Raw genomic sequence first — 19848 nt, forward strand, 5'->3', positions numbered from 1 at the left:
AAAGCAAACACATATTCATGCTTCCAACTCAGTATTGGTATACCTACAATATCTTTCTCACGGTTAAATCTTTTTTCAGATTCAAACTAAGGAATAAATTTTATCAATGGTTGGAAATTGTTCAGAGCTTAAGTAGAGCTAATTCAATCAATTGACCTTCGGAGCACTGATGAGGGAAAGAGGAGTAGAGCAATCGATAGTTGACAAAAAAAATACACATAGTAATTTATATTAGTAAGGAAACAAACTGAAATCTGAAACACTTTAAAATTCCTATGACGTCATTGCACCAATGTTAACTATTTGGAAACACACCTGACGTTATGAAGAGTTAATCTAAAACATGGCTGTGGACTGAACTTTTAATATGACAGATTTTTTTTTTTTTGAGACTGGACTTCTTTAGAGGGTCGAATTAGTTCGTTCCAACAAAATTATAACGTTTTCAGACCAAAACCCAGTACTATATAGTATTTGGATTCTTTCTAACTGTATTGTCATACTTCATTTATTCATAGGTTATTCATTGCTTATGTCTAAAGAGTTAATTGTTGTTTAAATGAACAATTTTTGGGACACTAATAGGTGGTAATATTAGTAGACAAATCTACTGAAGATAAATTAATAAAAAATATCCTGTTTTAGTCTGATGACGTCGTGTTAGGGATCTAATGTATTGATAATTATTTTTAAGTGGCCATGTATCTATATTCTGCGTATAGTCTTATCTCCCTCATTATTGTTTTTCCATTCAAATATGTACGTGATTGAATGAAAACTTTATCCTCAGTTAAGCCCCCCTATAAGGTTTGAAAAATTATCCCTGTTCTACACAATAGATTCTTTTTTTATATAGAACTTCCGTTTCTCATATCTTTTTTTAAGCTACATTTAGGGCTTATAGAGTGCTATACATAATAATAGTTAAATATTCTTCATAAAAGTCTCAAAAATAAAAAGCTTAGTGAAAAAATGTTTTCTTAAACATACAACAGAGGTGATGGTCTAAAAAAATGAGAAAATTATAATACTTTTTCCGCCATTTTAAATGCTTTAATCAAATATGAGGTTATTTTTTTTTAAATCATAAAAGAAGGTTTAACAATGAGTTTAGATACAATTTCTTTAGGAGAAAAGCTGGCAAAGACATTTTAAATTTTTACAAGTATTGTTCCTAATAAATTACATGGGCAATCCATGTAATTTAATGCAATATATTCTTAAAATAGTATGTAAGCATTAAGGCATGTACTATTTGTTCCCCTCTTTAAAATTATAAATATTTGTGAATTAATTATATCCTTATCTTGTATATATATATAGAGAGAGAGAGAGAGAGAGTGAAAAAACATTCTAATTATCATAATTTATTATTAAATAATAAATAATTTCTTTGTTGTTCGAAGTTATTAAAGTAAAGTGGTACGAGTAACTCGAAGTATTTTCCTTTAGAAGACGTCCTTATTTATGATTCCTCAGGCCAAAACAAGTACATGGAGGCAAACACATTTCTATCTCTAGAATGAATACATAGCTTGAAGACAATTTATAAAAAAATAATATATTAATCTTTATTTCCAATTGCTATTTTTAATAGGAATTTTGTGATTATGTCATTAAAAATATAATTCTATGACTTAAAAAGGAAGAATTGTTGATACTTTGTTGACATTTTATTCATTTTTGTCACCTACTTGAGATCGTAAAAGTACCATAACTACAGCCAGATTTAGGGGACTGTACCCTCCAAGCACGATGCTAAAATATAGACAGAATTTAAAATTTATTTTGCGAAAACTGCAGAGTTCTCACTGCATTCTAAACTAAGTGTGTTCCCAGACCTGTGATTACTGAAGGGTGAATATTAAATAATAATAATTTCTAATTTTGGGCTGTTATGTATAAAAAAGGTAAAAAAAAAAAATATCAAGAATTAAAAAAAAAAAAATATCAAGAATTTAAAAAAATCAACTAACAAAAAAAAAATTAGTGCGGGGATCTTTTTGGCTTCGTTTCAAATATCGATGTCCCAGACTAATTTTTGGGCGACGCCATTCCTTTCCTATAAAGACATTAACAAAATTGAATTAATCATTTCAAAAGTCCTATTTATCCTCTACTCCGCACTTTCAAATAATTCCATGATTTCTACAGAACTCGATAAGCTGTTAAAAAACAAAAAAACCTTTCATTTTTAGATAAGTTTTTGGGAAAGGGAACCCTTGGTTTGTCTATGAATAGATTCAAGGATCAACCTGCTGCATAGTCCTCGCTCCTGCTTAAGACCAGATGTTTTATCTAGCTTTATAAAAAATTTCTCAATGTAAAGTTCTGAAATTTTTAACATTCCGTAATAATACTGTATAAAAAAGAAAAATAAATAAATCGAAATAAAATAAATAACAAAAAAAAACATCCCAAAATTGGGACTGTCCCTTTTTGAATATATATTCGGCTACGACCTGTGGTTGAGTTGTAAAATCAAACAAGGGGAAGGTCAGCGATGGATTCTGATCAGGGTTTCTCTCCTGATAAAGTTTTGAAAATAGAGTTGATTAAATGTAATTTAAATGCAATATGTGTGTATAGCCAATAAATGAATATATGTTCATATATCAATAATGATGATTTTAGAACATTTTCATTGTAGGAGGATGGCGTCCCACTACAACTCGAGCAGTGGTTTCGACACTATTCACTTGGTTTCAATTCTTTAAAGTCATGACTTATTTTCCTCCTGAATAATGTCGGCATGTACGTTTCCATTGTGTCCGGTATAACCTTCCAACAGTTAAGTTTTAACTTCCAAAGTCCTTTATTTGACTTTTTTTTTGTAAGTTAATTAAAAAGTAATAACTCCATAAATACTATTTTTTAAAGGATCTTGGTTAATTTAAAAAATAATAAAGCTTACTTTCTTTTCGAAAATTATAAGTGATTAGAAACTCCACAATTTTTGTAATTTTGCCAGTTTTTTATTATTGTAAGACTTTTGATTGATTGCACAATAGATGTTTTATTGGGAAGAGATTCTAATTGTACGACTCAACGTTTCCTTCAAAAAGAAAAGAGTAATATAAAAAAGGCTCGAAATTACACACATGTAATTAGTCAATTAAGTTTTTCTTTCTTACTGTTCAACTACTATTATTCCTTGAATAGTATGGACACATCCCCCACTCTACATTGCATTTCTCAACTTTTCATTTAAAAAGATCAAGAAGATTTCCCAAAATTGTTTAGTGACTGAAAATACTATTGTGGAAGTTTTGTTTTCCTTTCCAACATTTAGAATATCCTTAATCTGGTAATATAGAATCAAGCTTACAAACAGGGATAGTTGCAACATTTGACAAGTCGTATTTTCTTCCCTTTATGTGATGTAAACTTTTTTTGAAAAGCTTGAATCTACTGAATAAAAATATATATTTTTATTTAAATAAATAGTAAAAACACTCCTTCTCGTCATTTTATATCACAATTAGTGATTGTTTAAAGACATGAATAATATGAAGTGAATATTGGGGTTTTTTTTAATACTAACTCTGAATTTCTTGGGCTTTATTCCACAACGAAGAATACAACTTATAACCAGAGATCAGGGATCGACATCGGAGTAATTCTAGCAGATGCACATTTCCTTTTTTCCTTACTCCCTTGTCATGGTTTAGTGTAGCTGCTCTAATGAAACGTTTTGACAGCTAAGCTGCTCTCTTCAAAAACATTTTCAAATGGTCATGGTTACCATGTTAATTTTTGGTTTCTTTTTTATATCCCCAACATACAAACTATTTTCATGAGTAAATATATCCCATCCCTAGTCAATTTTTGAAAGAGGGTAGGTGAATGAGTGAAAATATTTGATGTACATGTTCAATGATATAAATCGTTTGTATTTTTTAGGTGGCCCATTATTTTGGAATTGGTTATCTGAAGAATCCACTTTCTTTTCCTCAGCTGTTATCATTATTATTTATTACCTGAGAAGTGAACTTCCTTTTCTTGTACATTCAATTACATTTAAAACATGATTGCACATTAGTGTGTGCTCATAAAAGACGGAGATGATTTGTTGCATAGTTATAATTGTAAGTTTTGAATTGAGCAGAATATGGATCCACATCGGAGTAATTAATGCTATTGTCCTTGTATATTTCCTTTTCCTCCTATTGCCTAGTCACAGATGATTCAAGCTGATTTTTTCCAAATATTCTTCAAAATTGTCATGGTTACCATGTTGATTTATGTTTATTTTTTTAAATGCCTATTATACACACGATTTTAATCGATTCATTATTATTATATTTCCTAAGAGTTTATTTTGAACATACTTGTGAGTCTATGAAATACTTTTGAAATACACTATATAGCTCTTGCTCAATACTAGTTATGTCAAAATTTCACAAAACATACAACCAATCATAGTTTATGACGTCACTATTGCTAGAATTTTTAATTTGATTTATCAGTCATCAGTCATGCACTTGTTATGGCATAACTTTGTATTTATATTAACTATGTGTAACACCAAGATTTGGATTTATTTGCCTGAAATAAAGTATTTGATATGCAACCTTTGCAAATTTAGCGATAAAGCCAACACGACAAGTTTCCTAGAACCACATGGACAGTGTTCCAAGCACAAAAATAATGTATGTTTAAAACAACAAGGGAGACAAAGCTATACAGAAGGTGCTCAACGTCATTCCTTCCAACGATAAGAGCGATAGTTTCTTCAATACTGACCTAGTGAAGGACTCACTAATACCGCCCTTGCCAAGACAATGCCTAGCCGTCTCAGATGATAATTCAATGGAACAAGTATATGATTGATTAATAAATTTAACTATATATTTGTTTTTTATTAGAATACATCCTATTTTACCAGAATTACTTGCATTTTTGAGTTCTTTATTTGCATATTTAGCTCCATTTGTAAGCATTATTTAGAGATCACTACTCATTACTATGAAATCATATTTAAAATAATAAACGTTTTCATAGTAAATTTAGATTACAAGGCTTTTCATTGTATCAGTAAGAATTTCAATTTTTGTGAAATTAATGAGTTAAATATTTATCTGCATTCATTTAGAGGTGAAAGTTAAGTTATTAAGGAACAAACAAACTGATAAGGTTTTTTTAATACAAAATAATGGTTTTTTGCATTAATAGTTTACAAATATATTTCCAACCTATACAGATTAGACATTTTCAGAATTCAGTCAACATGGAATTTTAAATGAAGAACAACATTTTCTCAGTATTTGAATCAATTCAAAATAATGTATATAGATAACATGTAACACAGGAAAAGAATAAATTTGTACAAATACATTTAAGTCAAGGATTATGTTTGTCTTCAAATGCATAATACAGAACTGATCTCAATTTTTATTTAATACATTAGGTCTCGCAAATATCTGGAATTAGAGTAATTCCGGAATATTCTCCTTCAGAGTGATTTTTCACCATTATCATAATCACCAAATTAAAATACGAAATTATAACTTATTAAAATATTTTTTTCTGATCATAAAAGTGTTTTTAGTGATTATGCAACTTCTTCTAAATTACAGATATTTTATTTTTTAGGCTAAAAATGATGAAAAACAAAACTATTATTGAGGCCCTATTAATAAATAATATATCGTCAAAAATATTAAGATAATATTGTCTTTTCGTAAGGTCACCCCCACAAAAAATACACGAAATACAAAGTCGAACAAAAATCCTTGGTGATTTATATTTTTTTAAAGGCCTTTATTTTAATAAGACATGGAATATTTGTCTATAGAATAATAAATAAGAAAGAGAAAATAAGAAGCTCCACAAAATCTCCTTTATTCAAAACTACTTCATGGGGTGAAGGAGGAATAAATAAAATGATTTAGCACTTTTTTGTCAAGACATTTAGTGTGATAAACTTTAGTAAGAATAGACAATAGTGATATATACATAAAATTAATTACTTCTAAGGTAATAAGGAGGGGTTGGACCTACATTTTCGCAGAACGTTCGGATAAATTGGATCTGATTCCAATTATATTACATTGAATTCATATTTGTTTATATAAAATAGGGATATCCATGATGTTCAGGGATCTCATCTCTATAGAAAAGGTTCGTGTGTCTTTCTCGGTGGATGTCATCTCATTAAATAGAATTATCATTCATTGTGGATATGTATTTTAAGATCTAAATTAATCAATTATAATACATTAGTTAAAATACATATCCGTTGCTCTAGTTCTTTTATAAAATCATTTTATACTTCTACCGGGCCAACCGTATTATTTACCAATTTTAACACAGAAGGTATTGAAGTCCATGGCAGCATCCTGAGTGAATTAGGAAACAAGTATATTGATTATTAATTGAAACCCAAAGAACAAAGTTTTGTCAATGTATTCGTCCTCAGAGTTGATTTTGAGCAGTGGCAGAAACTTCTGTAGACCATCTGGATATACTCAACGCTCACGGAGACCACCTAGGTCTTGTTAATGAAAGTATTTAGGACGTGGGCGATGATGTGGTATCTCCTGCAGGCCTTGGACTCTACGTGCACTTAGATGGAATAGTCTTGGGATTGAAGTCTGGGCTCTACGACGGCCAGAATTCCTTTGCCCAGAAGTACATGTTGGGCTAGAGCCACTCTTGGGGTTTCTTTGGTGTGTGGGAAGGTGCTTCTTCTTGTTGCCAACGATGGCATTTGATCCATGGGAGAGCTTTGGTTTCCAAAATTTTGACGTACTCATCAGCCTTCAGGCTGTATTCTAAAGGGAACTACAAAGGATTCATGGCCCTCCTGTTGAATGTGCCCAGGCCTAATATCATCACTGAAATAGGGTGATGGAGAAATATTGGTTTTACTGCAATTCCGAAGCAGTCTAATGTGGACACAAGATTGATAATGTAAATGTGTAGATGTTGAGCCATTTTTGTTTTACTTTTATTATCTATATAGTAATTTTACTTTCTTTTACTTTTATACATGTAGGCTCCAACCACGAAATTATATAATTAAATCGGCTCTTCTATTTTCAATCAAGAAATAAAATAATAAGAACAAGAAATAAAAAACCATTTGAAACTCCTATTAACTGAACAAAAAGTAATTCAATGAAAGAAAAGTAAAAAATGTAATTCAGCAATTTACGATTTTCTTTTAAGAAAGACGAAAAAAGTTGTATTATTCATTTAAACTACAATTAATTACATTTTAAATTTTAATAATAATAAAAAGTTCTTTTTTTCTCTTCTGCTATCCATTTAGTTTGTATTAAATAAATGTTTTATGTCTATGTACGTATACAATATTGTATTTGTCCTCTAGAAATGAAATTTGAGCTAGTGAAGAACTACATATTATATACTTTAATTTTAATGCCTTATCAATATCAAGAACAAAGATACACACTTTTCAATTACTAAGGAGATATGTGCAAAAATTCTTCATACTATCTATACGGGATCGTTTAAATATCCAATGTAGCTATTAAAAATGTACAACAAAGAATAACATGTTACGTATAGTTAGCGATGTGAATATTGCCTAAATTGCGGCGAGCATAAAAAAACCGGTGATATATGAATGATTTTTCGTTGATACGTTAGAATTTTCAAAATTAGGAAGAATAATTTTTGAAATACATATCTATATTAATAAAAAAAAGTGTATTTTTCTGCCGAAGCATCATTTTGGAGTCTGTGCTTAACATCTTATAACTTCTTGATCTAAAAAATAACAACAAATTAACAGGAGTGTTGTAGATAAATTCATAAACTTATTTCTTTAAATTTCGCTCACCGTAACTTATCAAATATTAACATCCCTACGTATACAATAATGTAACTAAGGATGCCATTTGTGTAAAGATAAAACAAGTTTAGAAATTAGAAAGGATATAACTTATTTAATAGATCGTATTTGTATTAACATCTTCCTCTGAAGTAAGAATTCTCGCTTATCGTTGTTGTAAATTGTTTTAAAAATGAATAATAAGATGAACATATATATGTATTTCAATATAAGTAAAATATTTGCCCTGTACTAATGTTATTTTAAATGTAGACGGTTGCCCTTTTTATAGCAGTAATTCAGTTTTTTCACCCAAAATCTTATAAAAAGGAGCTGATATTAACTTGGGTCTTAATTCAGTAATACCAACATCTACCGTGCGTGTACACTTTTAAGTTTATATATGTATATATATATATTATATCGATCATTAAAGAAAGTTTTTTCTGTTCTCCTGATATAATTTATATGTATATATATATATACACTTGGACGATAGATGTGGTAACCCCCCTTAAGTCTTGCTCTCAACTTCTCCTCGAGTTTTTTGACACCTTATTAATGCTAGGGATTTTTTATTGTAGAGTGCGAGGAGAAAGCAGGAACAAGACTTGTGGTATTACTGAATTAAAACCCTTGCAATCATCAGCTGCCTGTTAAATGATTTTTTTTTTTTTTTTTTTTTTTTGGGAGGGGGAATCCATTACTACTATATAGAAGAAAATATGTCTGCATACATTGAAATAGCATTACTTGAGGAAAAATATTATAATCATATTTAAATACAAATATTTTTTAATTTATTATTATCCTTATTTGAAAAACAATTTACTCCAAAGGTAGGCAAGAATTATTCTTTCAAAGAGAGATGTTCACACCACGACGACTTCCTAAGGAATGCGGAAAAAAGATAAAATCGTGTTTTCTTTTCTAATTGCTAAACGATGTTTTTTTTTCCTTTCTATAAAAAAATATCATCCCTATCTAGACATGGGTTAAAGGTAAATTAACATGACAATTTTTAAGATTACAAAATGAAAAATGGTAGATACTATCATTCTTCTTTCTTTAATATATCATCATGGGGTTCATTTTTCTCTCTGATTTTAACTCAAATTAATTCATAAAAATACACGTATAACCATCTTTAATCAAGTATAATTCCATATCCAAATTTAAACACTCTAATTTGAAGTTTTGTTATAAAGTGAAAGTGTTACGGATGAACGATCAAACGAACGAACTAATATTCTGTTTTACATAATGTACTAAAAAATGTATTAAGATAAGTATTTATTATTCGCTTAGAAAAGTTTATGAATAACTTGACCCTCTTTTCTAACATTTAGTTTCTGACTTACATATTTTAAAATCACTAGTCCAGAGCTCTTTACCTGTAATTTTTACGAGCTGGAGTCAAGTTCTAGTCCATTCACTTCGAATATGAATTTTCAGCTGAATTAGACATAATTGCGACATTTATTGGGCATAGATAACTATAGATAGCTGGAGGTCATTGAAATCGCATGATTTCATGTCAATTGTTGCAGGGGAATTTTTTGAAATACATACATGTGTTAATAGCAAGTGTGTCTCCCTGCTGAAGCATCATTTCGGAGTGTGCGTTAAACATCTTAGAACTACTTAATATAAGAAATAAAAATCTATTAAGGAGCGTGTGCATCTAAATCTCCGTAACTCATATCAAAATAGAAAGCAAAATTATATTAGTGATGAGAAAAAATGGGATATGAACCTAAAATGTCACCTTTTATTCTTCCTTGGTTAAAAAAACATTCATTAGATGGTAATAAAATTGTTTTTACCCAAGATTCTTAAAGTTCAGATCTCAACTCCCTGGATTAGTTTGTATAGGTTTATCTTGAGTCAAAGGTAGAAGTGTATTCATATCCTCATTTGATATATCTTTGCTATGGATTTATAGGGTAACAAGAGCATTTAAATTAAATAAGTAATTTATAAAAAATAAACTTAGAAATATAGTATACAACTTTTATTTTTATTGTTTCCCAAATATGATTTCGTTTCATAAAATATCCTATCTTTCAAAATAATAGAAATATAAATTATTTATAACCCTGTATTTATATTCCATTGATGGGGCATAAACATCGTTTGAACAAGGCACTCTCTTGCCATAGTTATGTAACATATTCATACACATGAAAAAATGTATAAAATTCCTTAATAAATGTATAAAATTTAAGTAGTTCAATTCCTATACAATACAAAAAAAAAAATTATGATTCCCTTTCTGATTTTTGAAAATACAGTTTTTGGATGAGTGCTCTATATTTTGGGATGAAAAACAATATTTTCTTACAAAGAATGCATAATTTAAATCAAAACATGGAATTATGTTGCGTCACGCTTTGAAATCAACAAAATTGATCATACATACAAAGTATGTACAAAAGTTTTAGGCATTTTTTGCCTCAATCCCCCCCCCCATGGTTGCATATGTACAGATTATGTACGTACATTACATATTGTAACATGTGCTTATAATTTGAAAACCTCTCCTCATCTTCCAACTGTGTACATATGTACATAGTCATTTATTAGAGTTGTAATAATATGACCTAAAACGAGTACAATACTATTTGTAGTTGTATCCAAAACAATGTTTTCCCATTCCCCAAACATGTTAGAGTTATATGCTTATGAATGACTGATGAGTTATAGGTGTAAGTACTAGTTAGACTTGGAGTAGAAAAGAAGATCGATATTGGGGTAATTCTTACAATATCTGTACAACATACTTATTTCCCTCCTCACCCTCTTAAAGCTGCTCTAATAAAACGACATGACAGCTAAGCTATTCTCTTACCATACATTAATCAAATTGGAAGGTTTATTACATTAATTTTCATGGCTTTTGTAGTATATAGACCCCTTCATATTTTTATGTACATAAATAATTCAGCCATTAGACAAACATTTTAATAATACACGGATTATGTTTATCTTTTTCAGCACGTACTTCAAAAATATATAGCTCATTATACATTCATTATTACGTAAAGAGAAGGAGTATTAATTAGTTACATCATCACAATCATATATCCATAATTAATTCTTAGGCATGTTTATCAATTAAATTTCGTTTTAAGGGCACAAAAAATAGTGATTGTTTAAATGGACTTATTAAATTAGAACCATATTTCTCAAAAAACAAATGAAGAAAACATGAAGTGCCCATATTTATAGCTTATATGACTCAACCTATACATAATGTTCCTTCGGAATCAGTGGGTAGAAACGTTTGTACATGAATCAGCAAACATCCTTTTTTTTCTCCTTACATAGTCATCATTACTATGCTTCTCCCATTGAATGATTTCCACAGTTAGAAGAACTCCTATAGGAGAGTTGAGGAGTTGCCTTGAACAGTCATTACTCATTGTGTGTCACGCGTTCATGCAAATGAATAAAATAAGGATGATTCCTAGTAGGGTTAGGCTTTGAGTATTTGTTCCAAACCGAGTAGAACCAGGATGTTTAATATCAATTTAATATTTGTAGCTTTATTTAAAAGGGCCCAAACAGAGGAGTTGGAGTCATGCTGAGGTAGTACATCAAGGGACAGGACTATACGACACGTTTACAATTACCGTCTAACAGCAAAAAAAAAAACCTTATTGGCATATTTTCTTTCAATAACGATGAATAAAGCCGCATTGTTCCTCTCATTTTTTGAAAGACAATAACAATGAGAAGTTGCGTAATTAAGTTGTCATTAAGCTTTAAATCTACTGAAACTGCACCCCCAACTTTACTTGTGATGATTTTAATCATTTCTAAGCATTTGTTAATGAGTTTTTAAGACTTCTTAAAAACATTTATTCAGTCATCCTTTGTACATAAATACGAGTAAAAAAAAGAGGAAGACTTTAAATTACCCTTAAATAGCGATACACATATTTATATATTACAAGTACCCGGGTAAAACCGAGTAATCGTCAATAAATAAAGATCATAATATTTTTTTTAAATTTTACCCGTCCACGAGTAATTAAAAACAAGGTACTCTTTTTTCGGGAAGTAAATGGGTATTTTTTACATTTATGTTCCGTGCACGATTGTTACACAGGCCCATTTATAATTGAATTGAGGCATTTTAAATACTAAAATTGTCTTAAAAGTATTATGGAGGCGTGACTTTTTTCGCAACATTGTTGCAAGATCCATCACTTCCTTCTATCTTCTCATTTTTTTAAATTTCAAATAATTAATAATAGTAAAATCATGAAGTCTTTATTATCTCATGAGTACATATTGTCACGATCAAACAAATCTCATATTTAATATGACTGCATTATGACAAAAATTCTTCATCTTACATACAGGGTTCACAGAAGTAACCCAAAAATATTCTCAAGTAAGTTTAAATAATAGTAGATGTCATTTTAAGACAAAATTTATTTCATAAGAAATTTAAATTAAACAATTATCTGTTTTGTAATTTAATATGATCAACCTTGACACTGTAAACAATACATAAAGGCTGAGCAGGCCTTTATTATGTCTTCTTTATTGAAGTGGGATATGTTCCTTTTCATAAAGAGCTTCATTTATCTCAAGGAGCTATGGGGATGTTCGATTAACTTCCTTCTCATCTCTTACTACAACTAAAAATCAGACGGTTTAAGGTCAATCATAAGCTTTAATAACGACGTGGAACTGGCTGTTGAAGTAATAAATGACAGTTTTGGAAATATGACTAGGCGCTGAGTCTTGAATCCACATGAACCTTGATTCTGGAAGATATGTGGCTTCCAGCCATGGTATCACAAAATTCTTAAATAAGTCCAAGTACACTGAGGAGGTAAATTAGAGACCGTCACTGTTGATCAAGCCAAACACCATTATCTTGGACGAGAACCTGGTTTTCATAACAGGGGAAACATCATCTCCACCCTCTGCCAGCCAGCAGTCATTTTTTGGGATGTAGACAGTGTCCAAGGTGAAGTTTGACTAATCACTAAATAACTTTATAAATTTGGTAGATTTTCTTCCCTCATTGTAACTTGATGTTATTCATCTTCGTTAAAGAAGGTGACACCCTCCCTAATGTAGAACTTCCAGCCGAGATCATGATTGAGGGCGCTGTCCTCCTACTGATAGACCTCTTCCCGGCATGAGCAGTCATGGAAATGCTAGAATTTGCTTTGATGGACCCCTTGCACCCAGCCAGAAAGTGGCCAGTCCACTTTGCAGAAGTCATTCGCGGTGCTCCTGTCATATTTTCTACCTTTTATGATTACCATACCATCGTTGACGTCCTCAAACAATTCTGCAATGACTTGACGTTTGTCTTCTTGCTTCTTCATGATGAAACTGAACAGATTAAGTATACAAACCAAACTTTTTGTCTATGAACACTGGGAAGTCTTTCAGGTGAAATTAGAGGTAAGCAGGACAATTAAATTAGATTTTAAAAAAAAACAATTACAAGTATGTCCTGATACTTCTGGCCACCCCTGTACATAGCTTTGTCACGGCGTTACTTCGCTGACAACAAATAACATATGTAATTTGTTGTCAGCGGTTGATGCCTTCCTCCAGCTTGATACATCATGGCTATTTCATAATTTATTCTTTTGGATAAATAAACGAAGTAATAAGTTTTTTCTATACTTATGCTCCATTTCCAAAATGAGAGGAATACAATTTTTTTTCTATATATATTGGCAATTTTAATATTATTTCTATGAATAAATTTTGTCTATTATACATAAATTCTAATGTATAGCTATCCGTTTAATAAAATATTTTTAAGAAATATTATAGTACAGCATCGAATAAAATACTATGTTGGATTATAATATTATAAAATATATATACGAGTATGTAATTTATTTAAAAATGGTTGAGAATAATATAACAGTGATAGTCTGGGTGTACATATGAGATAAATAGCATTTGGTATGATTGACTTATTTGCCTAACTACCACATGACAAAGATTTATGGGGCACTTTTCTTCAAATTAATTTCAAATTTTGTTATTAAGAAAACTTTAAAAGAAAAAATTCAAATTCTTATTTGTTTAATCAATACGAGTGCTCCCTAAAAATGGCTGTCTAAGTCAAAATCACTAATTTGTGAGTCTTCTGTCAGATATTATGTCTACGCTATTTGTTAATATTTCATGATTTTTGTAATTAATTAACTTTAGCTTCAATTTTAGGAATACAATTTAAAATAAAAGTGTTTTCTACCATAGCACAAGAACATCCTAAAGAGAGCTCTGTTAAAATTTAAACCCTTAATTTTACTACTGTTATCTCTTCCATTTTCATTTACAAACATGACTATATGTAATAATATTTTTTTAAAAGAAAATCTTTATTTATTTCCGTTTAGTTGAAATTAAACTATGTATTCATTACTTAATGTAGTTTTGGGTAGAGTGAAATCCTAAATTTACATGAATATGAGCTTGGATATCCTAGATGGTAACATATAATTAAACAAATAATAAAATTAATTAATTATTATTTAATAGAAAATTTTCTTAAAACGTTCTCTATAAGCTGACTCATGGACTCATTATTGCCCTTCTTTTCCATCATACATTACTTGGCAAATTCTAGGGAAAACACCTTCTGTATCCATAGTAGATCTTAGTAGGTGTTCAAATCAACATGAATAATAATTCAGAAATGATTTTTCTTTTTGAGATCACTGTACCCCATTCTTAGAGACGGGTTTTTCTGAGAACGTGATGAGAAAGTGGAAGAGATACATTTAATTAAGACTGTTTTTAACATCATATGCCTGTTTGATTGATTTGGAGGCAGAAAATGAATACTGTCATAAAAACAACAATTTTCTAAATTTGAATTATAATTAGGTCTGGCGCTCTCTATACAGAGGAAGAATAATCAATCATATGTATATATTTAAACATAAGATACACAAGTTGATCACAGTAAAGATCATAAGAATATACTTTTCGAATATGCTATCTCTAAATAGGTATATTTCAATTCATATATATTTACTTTATTACGCATTTTTAAATAAATTTACACCAAAGATAGGCAAATCTTCCTCTTTTAGAGGAAGATTTTAACACACCACGACTTATTAAATAATGAACAAATGTAGGAAGAAAGATCCCAAGCCTCACCCGTTTTTTCTTTTCTTAACGCTATGCTTAGTTTTTTCTTTATACACATCCCTTTTTACGGACATACTATGATAGCAGCCGGTTTTGAAATTGTATGAATGTTTTGTACAAGTTGCAACCTCTATAAGCAAATTGTTCTTCGTCTTAAATTCCATTATTTAATTACAACATTGTTCATTCCAATTACAAACTATTAATTGATGATATACTTTTATTTTGATTTATTAAAATTATATGATTAATATGTATTTATAAGTAATACACTTCAGGATTATGATAAGGTCAACAGGCACATGTGGTACAATAGTGAAGTCAAGTGGATTCAGGTTTGGGCTTGATGGTGCCCAAAACTCATTCTACCAAAATACACTTGACTTCAGTTTCTTCGTCAATTAGAGTTGAACTTTTTTGCTGGTATGTGAAAGAGAAATATGTTGCATCCAAACAATGTTACGTAAAATATATGTGAATGCATCTGTGTCTTCAAGAAATATAGGAGGGAAAACTTTTCCATCGGAGCCAATATAACCTAACACCATGACTCTGGCAGGTTGTTTAGACTTTGCCACAACCGAGATGTAAAGGTACCTTATCAACGACAAACATCTTTCCATCAATAAATAAGATGATCTTTGGTGTTGGATGATTTTTGGAGAAATTTTAAAAACTGACGGCATCATTCAACTCTTTTCTGTTACTGTAACGTAGTCAAAACCTTTTTTTAAACCAAACCCTCCTGAATTAGGGGTCCATCATAGTATTCTTAGAGATTCTATTGTCTCTTGCAAGATTCCTTATGTTAGTTGCAGGATTATATATAAATAATATAGTTTATCTCAATGATCTCAGCCTGGGACTCTTTCACTACTCCTGCCTGTTTTAAAGGTCAAAGTAGCTTCAATTTTTTTTAGATGTTGGCAACAGTGTTCATATGAACCCCAACAATCTTGGATCTGTCAATAAATCTATCTCCAGCACCAATCTGCGCGTATACTAATGTAAAAAAAAGGGCACTTCTTATTGATTTATACAAAATACGTACCATTAAGAAACATTGTTGAAAATTCATAACATTCTAATCAATCGTTATGGAGCATGAGGCTTTTGAATTCACTCACAAGCCATTATGACGCATACGTTATATAATTACTTATTTGTACTGAGGAACAAATATGAACTTCGAAACTGCATAGAAATCGAGGAGAAATAGTAAAAACTATTAGAAAAGACTATTTATTGTCTATTAATGACAACACAAATTTGTAATTTAAGGTGAATGTTGTTGTATTAAGATAGATTCACTCTATCACTTCAATTTTTATAACTTTATTGACGTATAAGTTCAGTTTGTCTCGTCAATAATGTATCTAAAAATAGGAACAATGAGTATTTATTATATCTTTCATGAACTAGCTAGAATTGTTTTTGTAAAAAAGAATATAATGAAGCGTTCTTTATTCCTCCAAATCATCACTATCTAATTCAATGTACTGATCAATTTATGAATATACATACATTTGAACAACACTAGCATATCGATACATATAATAGGTATATGTGATTGACAAGCGAATATTTCATATAGGTACATACAAAGATAATCAATGTTTTTGTATAAACACATTGCTAGTTTTTTTAATCAACTTCCCCTCAAGGACATAAATATGTTCAAATATAGTTATATACTAGCTAAGGATTATCCGGCGTCCCCCCCCCAAAAAAAAAAAACACTCTTACTTTTGTCTGTTGTAACCTTAGTATTATTATTATGAATATAAAAAAGAAATAATGTGTTATAAACTTCAAATAACATACCAACATATATGCATCTAAAAATTTGTGTAGATGAGAAGTCCAATTTCTATTTACTTCAAAAAATTCCCAAATCAAAATTTGCAAAGTAAATTGCAAAAAACTTTTTTGCACTAATTTTGGAAAAAAAATAGTCATTAGCATTTATAGGAATTGTAAAAGAAACACAGACCTACCAATATTTTTTTCGTACTTGCGAAAACTAAAAAAATTATAAAGAATAATGTTGTCGAATAAATAACCCTAGACAACTGGTTCATTTTTAAAGATTATGTGTAGCTATGCTTTCTTTTCTTCTGAAAAATCCTACACACCCACGTCCTCAAGAATGTACCTCTTTCCATTCAGTGGTATTCAAAAGCAATCAGTTACGTCATATAAAGTAATCGATAGCAAAATATCCGACCATTAGGGTCAGTAATGAAATTAAAATTAATTTGATACATTTGCGAAATCATAGACATAAAAAAAGCTTGAAAACTCAATTCATCACTGTTAGCTCTACCCATAGTCAATGATGAGATCGTGGAAATAATTAAAACGACGGGATGCAATGTTGAAACAGGTCTTCTATGAAGTATAAAAGATGTTATCAAAGATAAAACCTATATGCAGACAAGCTGGAGCCCAAGAAGCCGCCAATTGGAATAAGAAAATTGATATTATTGGAAATATAAATAAAGATGACATTTCGAATCGTGAAAAGAAATTAAAACTGGATCAAGTCTTTCCAGATTCTGATCTAGCATTTAGAACCAGATTAAAAATGAAGAATATCGAAGACTTATCTAAATTAGAGCTACAATGTGGTATGATGGAGAAAAAAAAAAAAACAAAAGCAAGGATTTTTCAATCCTGCTAGCAAGTGGAGAAATATCTTAAGATCCACATAAATAAAAACATTCTTCTCCGAGCTGTACAATGCTTCGATTGTACAGCACTTAAGAAATGTTTTAGATGCACCCATCAATTTGCATACTTCTGCGAAGAACTGAGATGTAATGCGAATCTGCGGTCGGTAGATTCACAATTCATCCGGATGATAATAATTTAATCGAGAAACATTCAACGATGCACGAAATTATAACTGCCGTAAAAGAAAACGCTAAATCTAATAAAACTCCTGAACCATCTGGTTATGGTTTTTAATTTTACACAAAATATATACTTTATATTACTCTTATTTTACGAAAACATAATGAGTGTTGGATATTTTCCTGAATATGCGTCTGATGGAAATATCATACTGATTCCTAAAAAAAATAAAGATGCAAAATTTATAAAAAAATTCCGACCTCTTACTATGTAAAACTGTCATTACAAGATTTTCACATACATTATTTTAAATCGCATAAACAACTTCTTAGATAAAACATTGAATGAGTCTCAGTATGGTTTCTTAAAACATAAGCTAATGGACTGATTCCTTTCACTCTACAAACGTGTATAGAAAGTAACCAAGGGCTATCGTTAATGGCTCTGGATTTTGCCAAGGCGTATGTTACTTTATCAACCGCTGTAGATAAAGGTTTTTGGAGACTATATCCTTCGAATGGTTGAACCTTAGCAAGAAATAGATCATCCATTAGGTATGGAAACCAGAACTCCACAGCAAAGCATCAAAGCCATTAAAAATAAGTATCTAACCGCTCCTGAGAAATGGTTCAAGTACAGAGTACTTTAGGGTACTCTTGAAATAGCCGGAGAATACTACAAAGATGGGAGAGCAGATTGCGTTTTCTGCGGTTTAACAAGAGAAACAACCAACCACATCCTGTGGGAATGCAGCAGATTGATGGAAATCTACAGTGACGTACAAATCATCATTGAAGAGGGATTTGTCCTCCAACATTTGAAAAATGATTTCTTATCAACAGCAAACGACGGAAAATTCGACACAATAATTACAAAGACGCAGTATATACATACTATAAAAACTACGCACTACAAGAGACGATAACTTTTGGTGGCACTTTATAGATATTAAGATAGTATTTTAGGACTTTAAATAGGATAATTTGTTAATTATTATTTTATCATCATGCAGCTATCGATGGCTTTTGTTTATTGAAAGGCAAATCTGTATTTTAATAAATGTTTGTAATATAGGTATTATTTGTTTCAATATTCAGTTCACATCATTTACTTTGATTCAAACATTACAGAGCGACTTGTTACACCCCATTTTTAGTATATATAATCGTACTATATAAATATATTATGTTTAATTTCATGTTATACTTTAATTATGAATCACAATAAATAGTAACAAAATATTTTTTTTTTAATTTTATAATTAACTATGCTCTATTTCTGTAAATTTTTTATTTGTTTATCTTATATATATATAGTAATATAGTAGTATATATATTATAAGTATTTAGTTTATGCTGAGAAACTGTAATAAACATTAAAATAAATGCTTGAATATAACAAATGGCACTTTTTATATGTTTTCTTCTGTTGTAACATGTATAATCCTGCCCTGTACCATGGCTCCTTCTATCCTGAATCATGTCTTCTCGTGGTGTATCAATTATCCTACTTTTGATTAGTTTCAAAAACATCAATGAATGGCTATTAATTATTGCACTACATCAAAAATACTTTGGAATTATTTGTCTTAGGTAACTACCTATGTTATGTTGCCGGGGCGTTGAATTATCTTTTAAGTTGTGAAACTTATCCTCACTATCCCCTAATCCACATTGGTAACCGTCAAAACTGAAGAACAATCAATGGCAAATATTATACCTACTGATTGGACAGATTCAATGACGATTCGAAGAAAAATGGTATGTTCAACCAAGACAATGAATGGGTGCACACATTTATAGTCTTTGTGACAAAATTTCAAGAATTGGACAATTAATTACATACAGCATCATTAGGGGGGTTATGTCCCTTCCGGGGATTTCTCCTTCGGACAACGACGAATACATACTCTCTACGTAGATTAAGACCAAAGTTAATTGTCCTTTCTTCCCATAATTAAATAAAATAGTTAATATCATACATTTTAGAAAAGTCTATTAGGGAAATGTTAGACAAAACCATTGCTTTATTGACATTATTAT

The 19848-nt window shown here is 30.2% G+C and overlaps 1 long non-coding RNA gene across 2 annotated transcripts in view; it reads right to left on the bottom strand.

The window, feature by feature from the left end:
* LOC121120177 (uncharacterized) overlaps positions 1-19848 on the bottom strand; it is a 60031-nt gene that overhangs the window by 20572 nt on the left and 19611 nt on the right. The window lies entirely within an intron of this gene.

The sequence above is a fragment of the Lepeophtheirus salmonis genome, chromosome 6 (genome assembly GCF_016086655.4).
Source record: "Lepeophtheirus salmonis chromosome 6, UVic_Lsal_1.4, whole genome shotgun sequence".
In the NCBI taxonomy this organism is placed as follows: domain Eukaryota; kingdom Metazoa; phylum Arthropoda; class Copepoda; order Siphonostomatoida; family Caligidae; genus Lepeophtheirus; species Lepeophtheirus salmonis.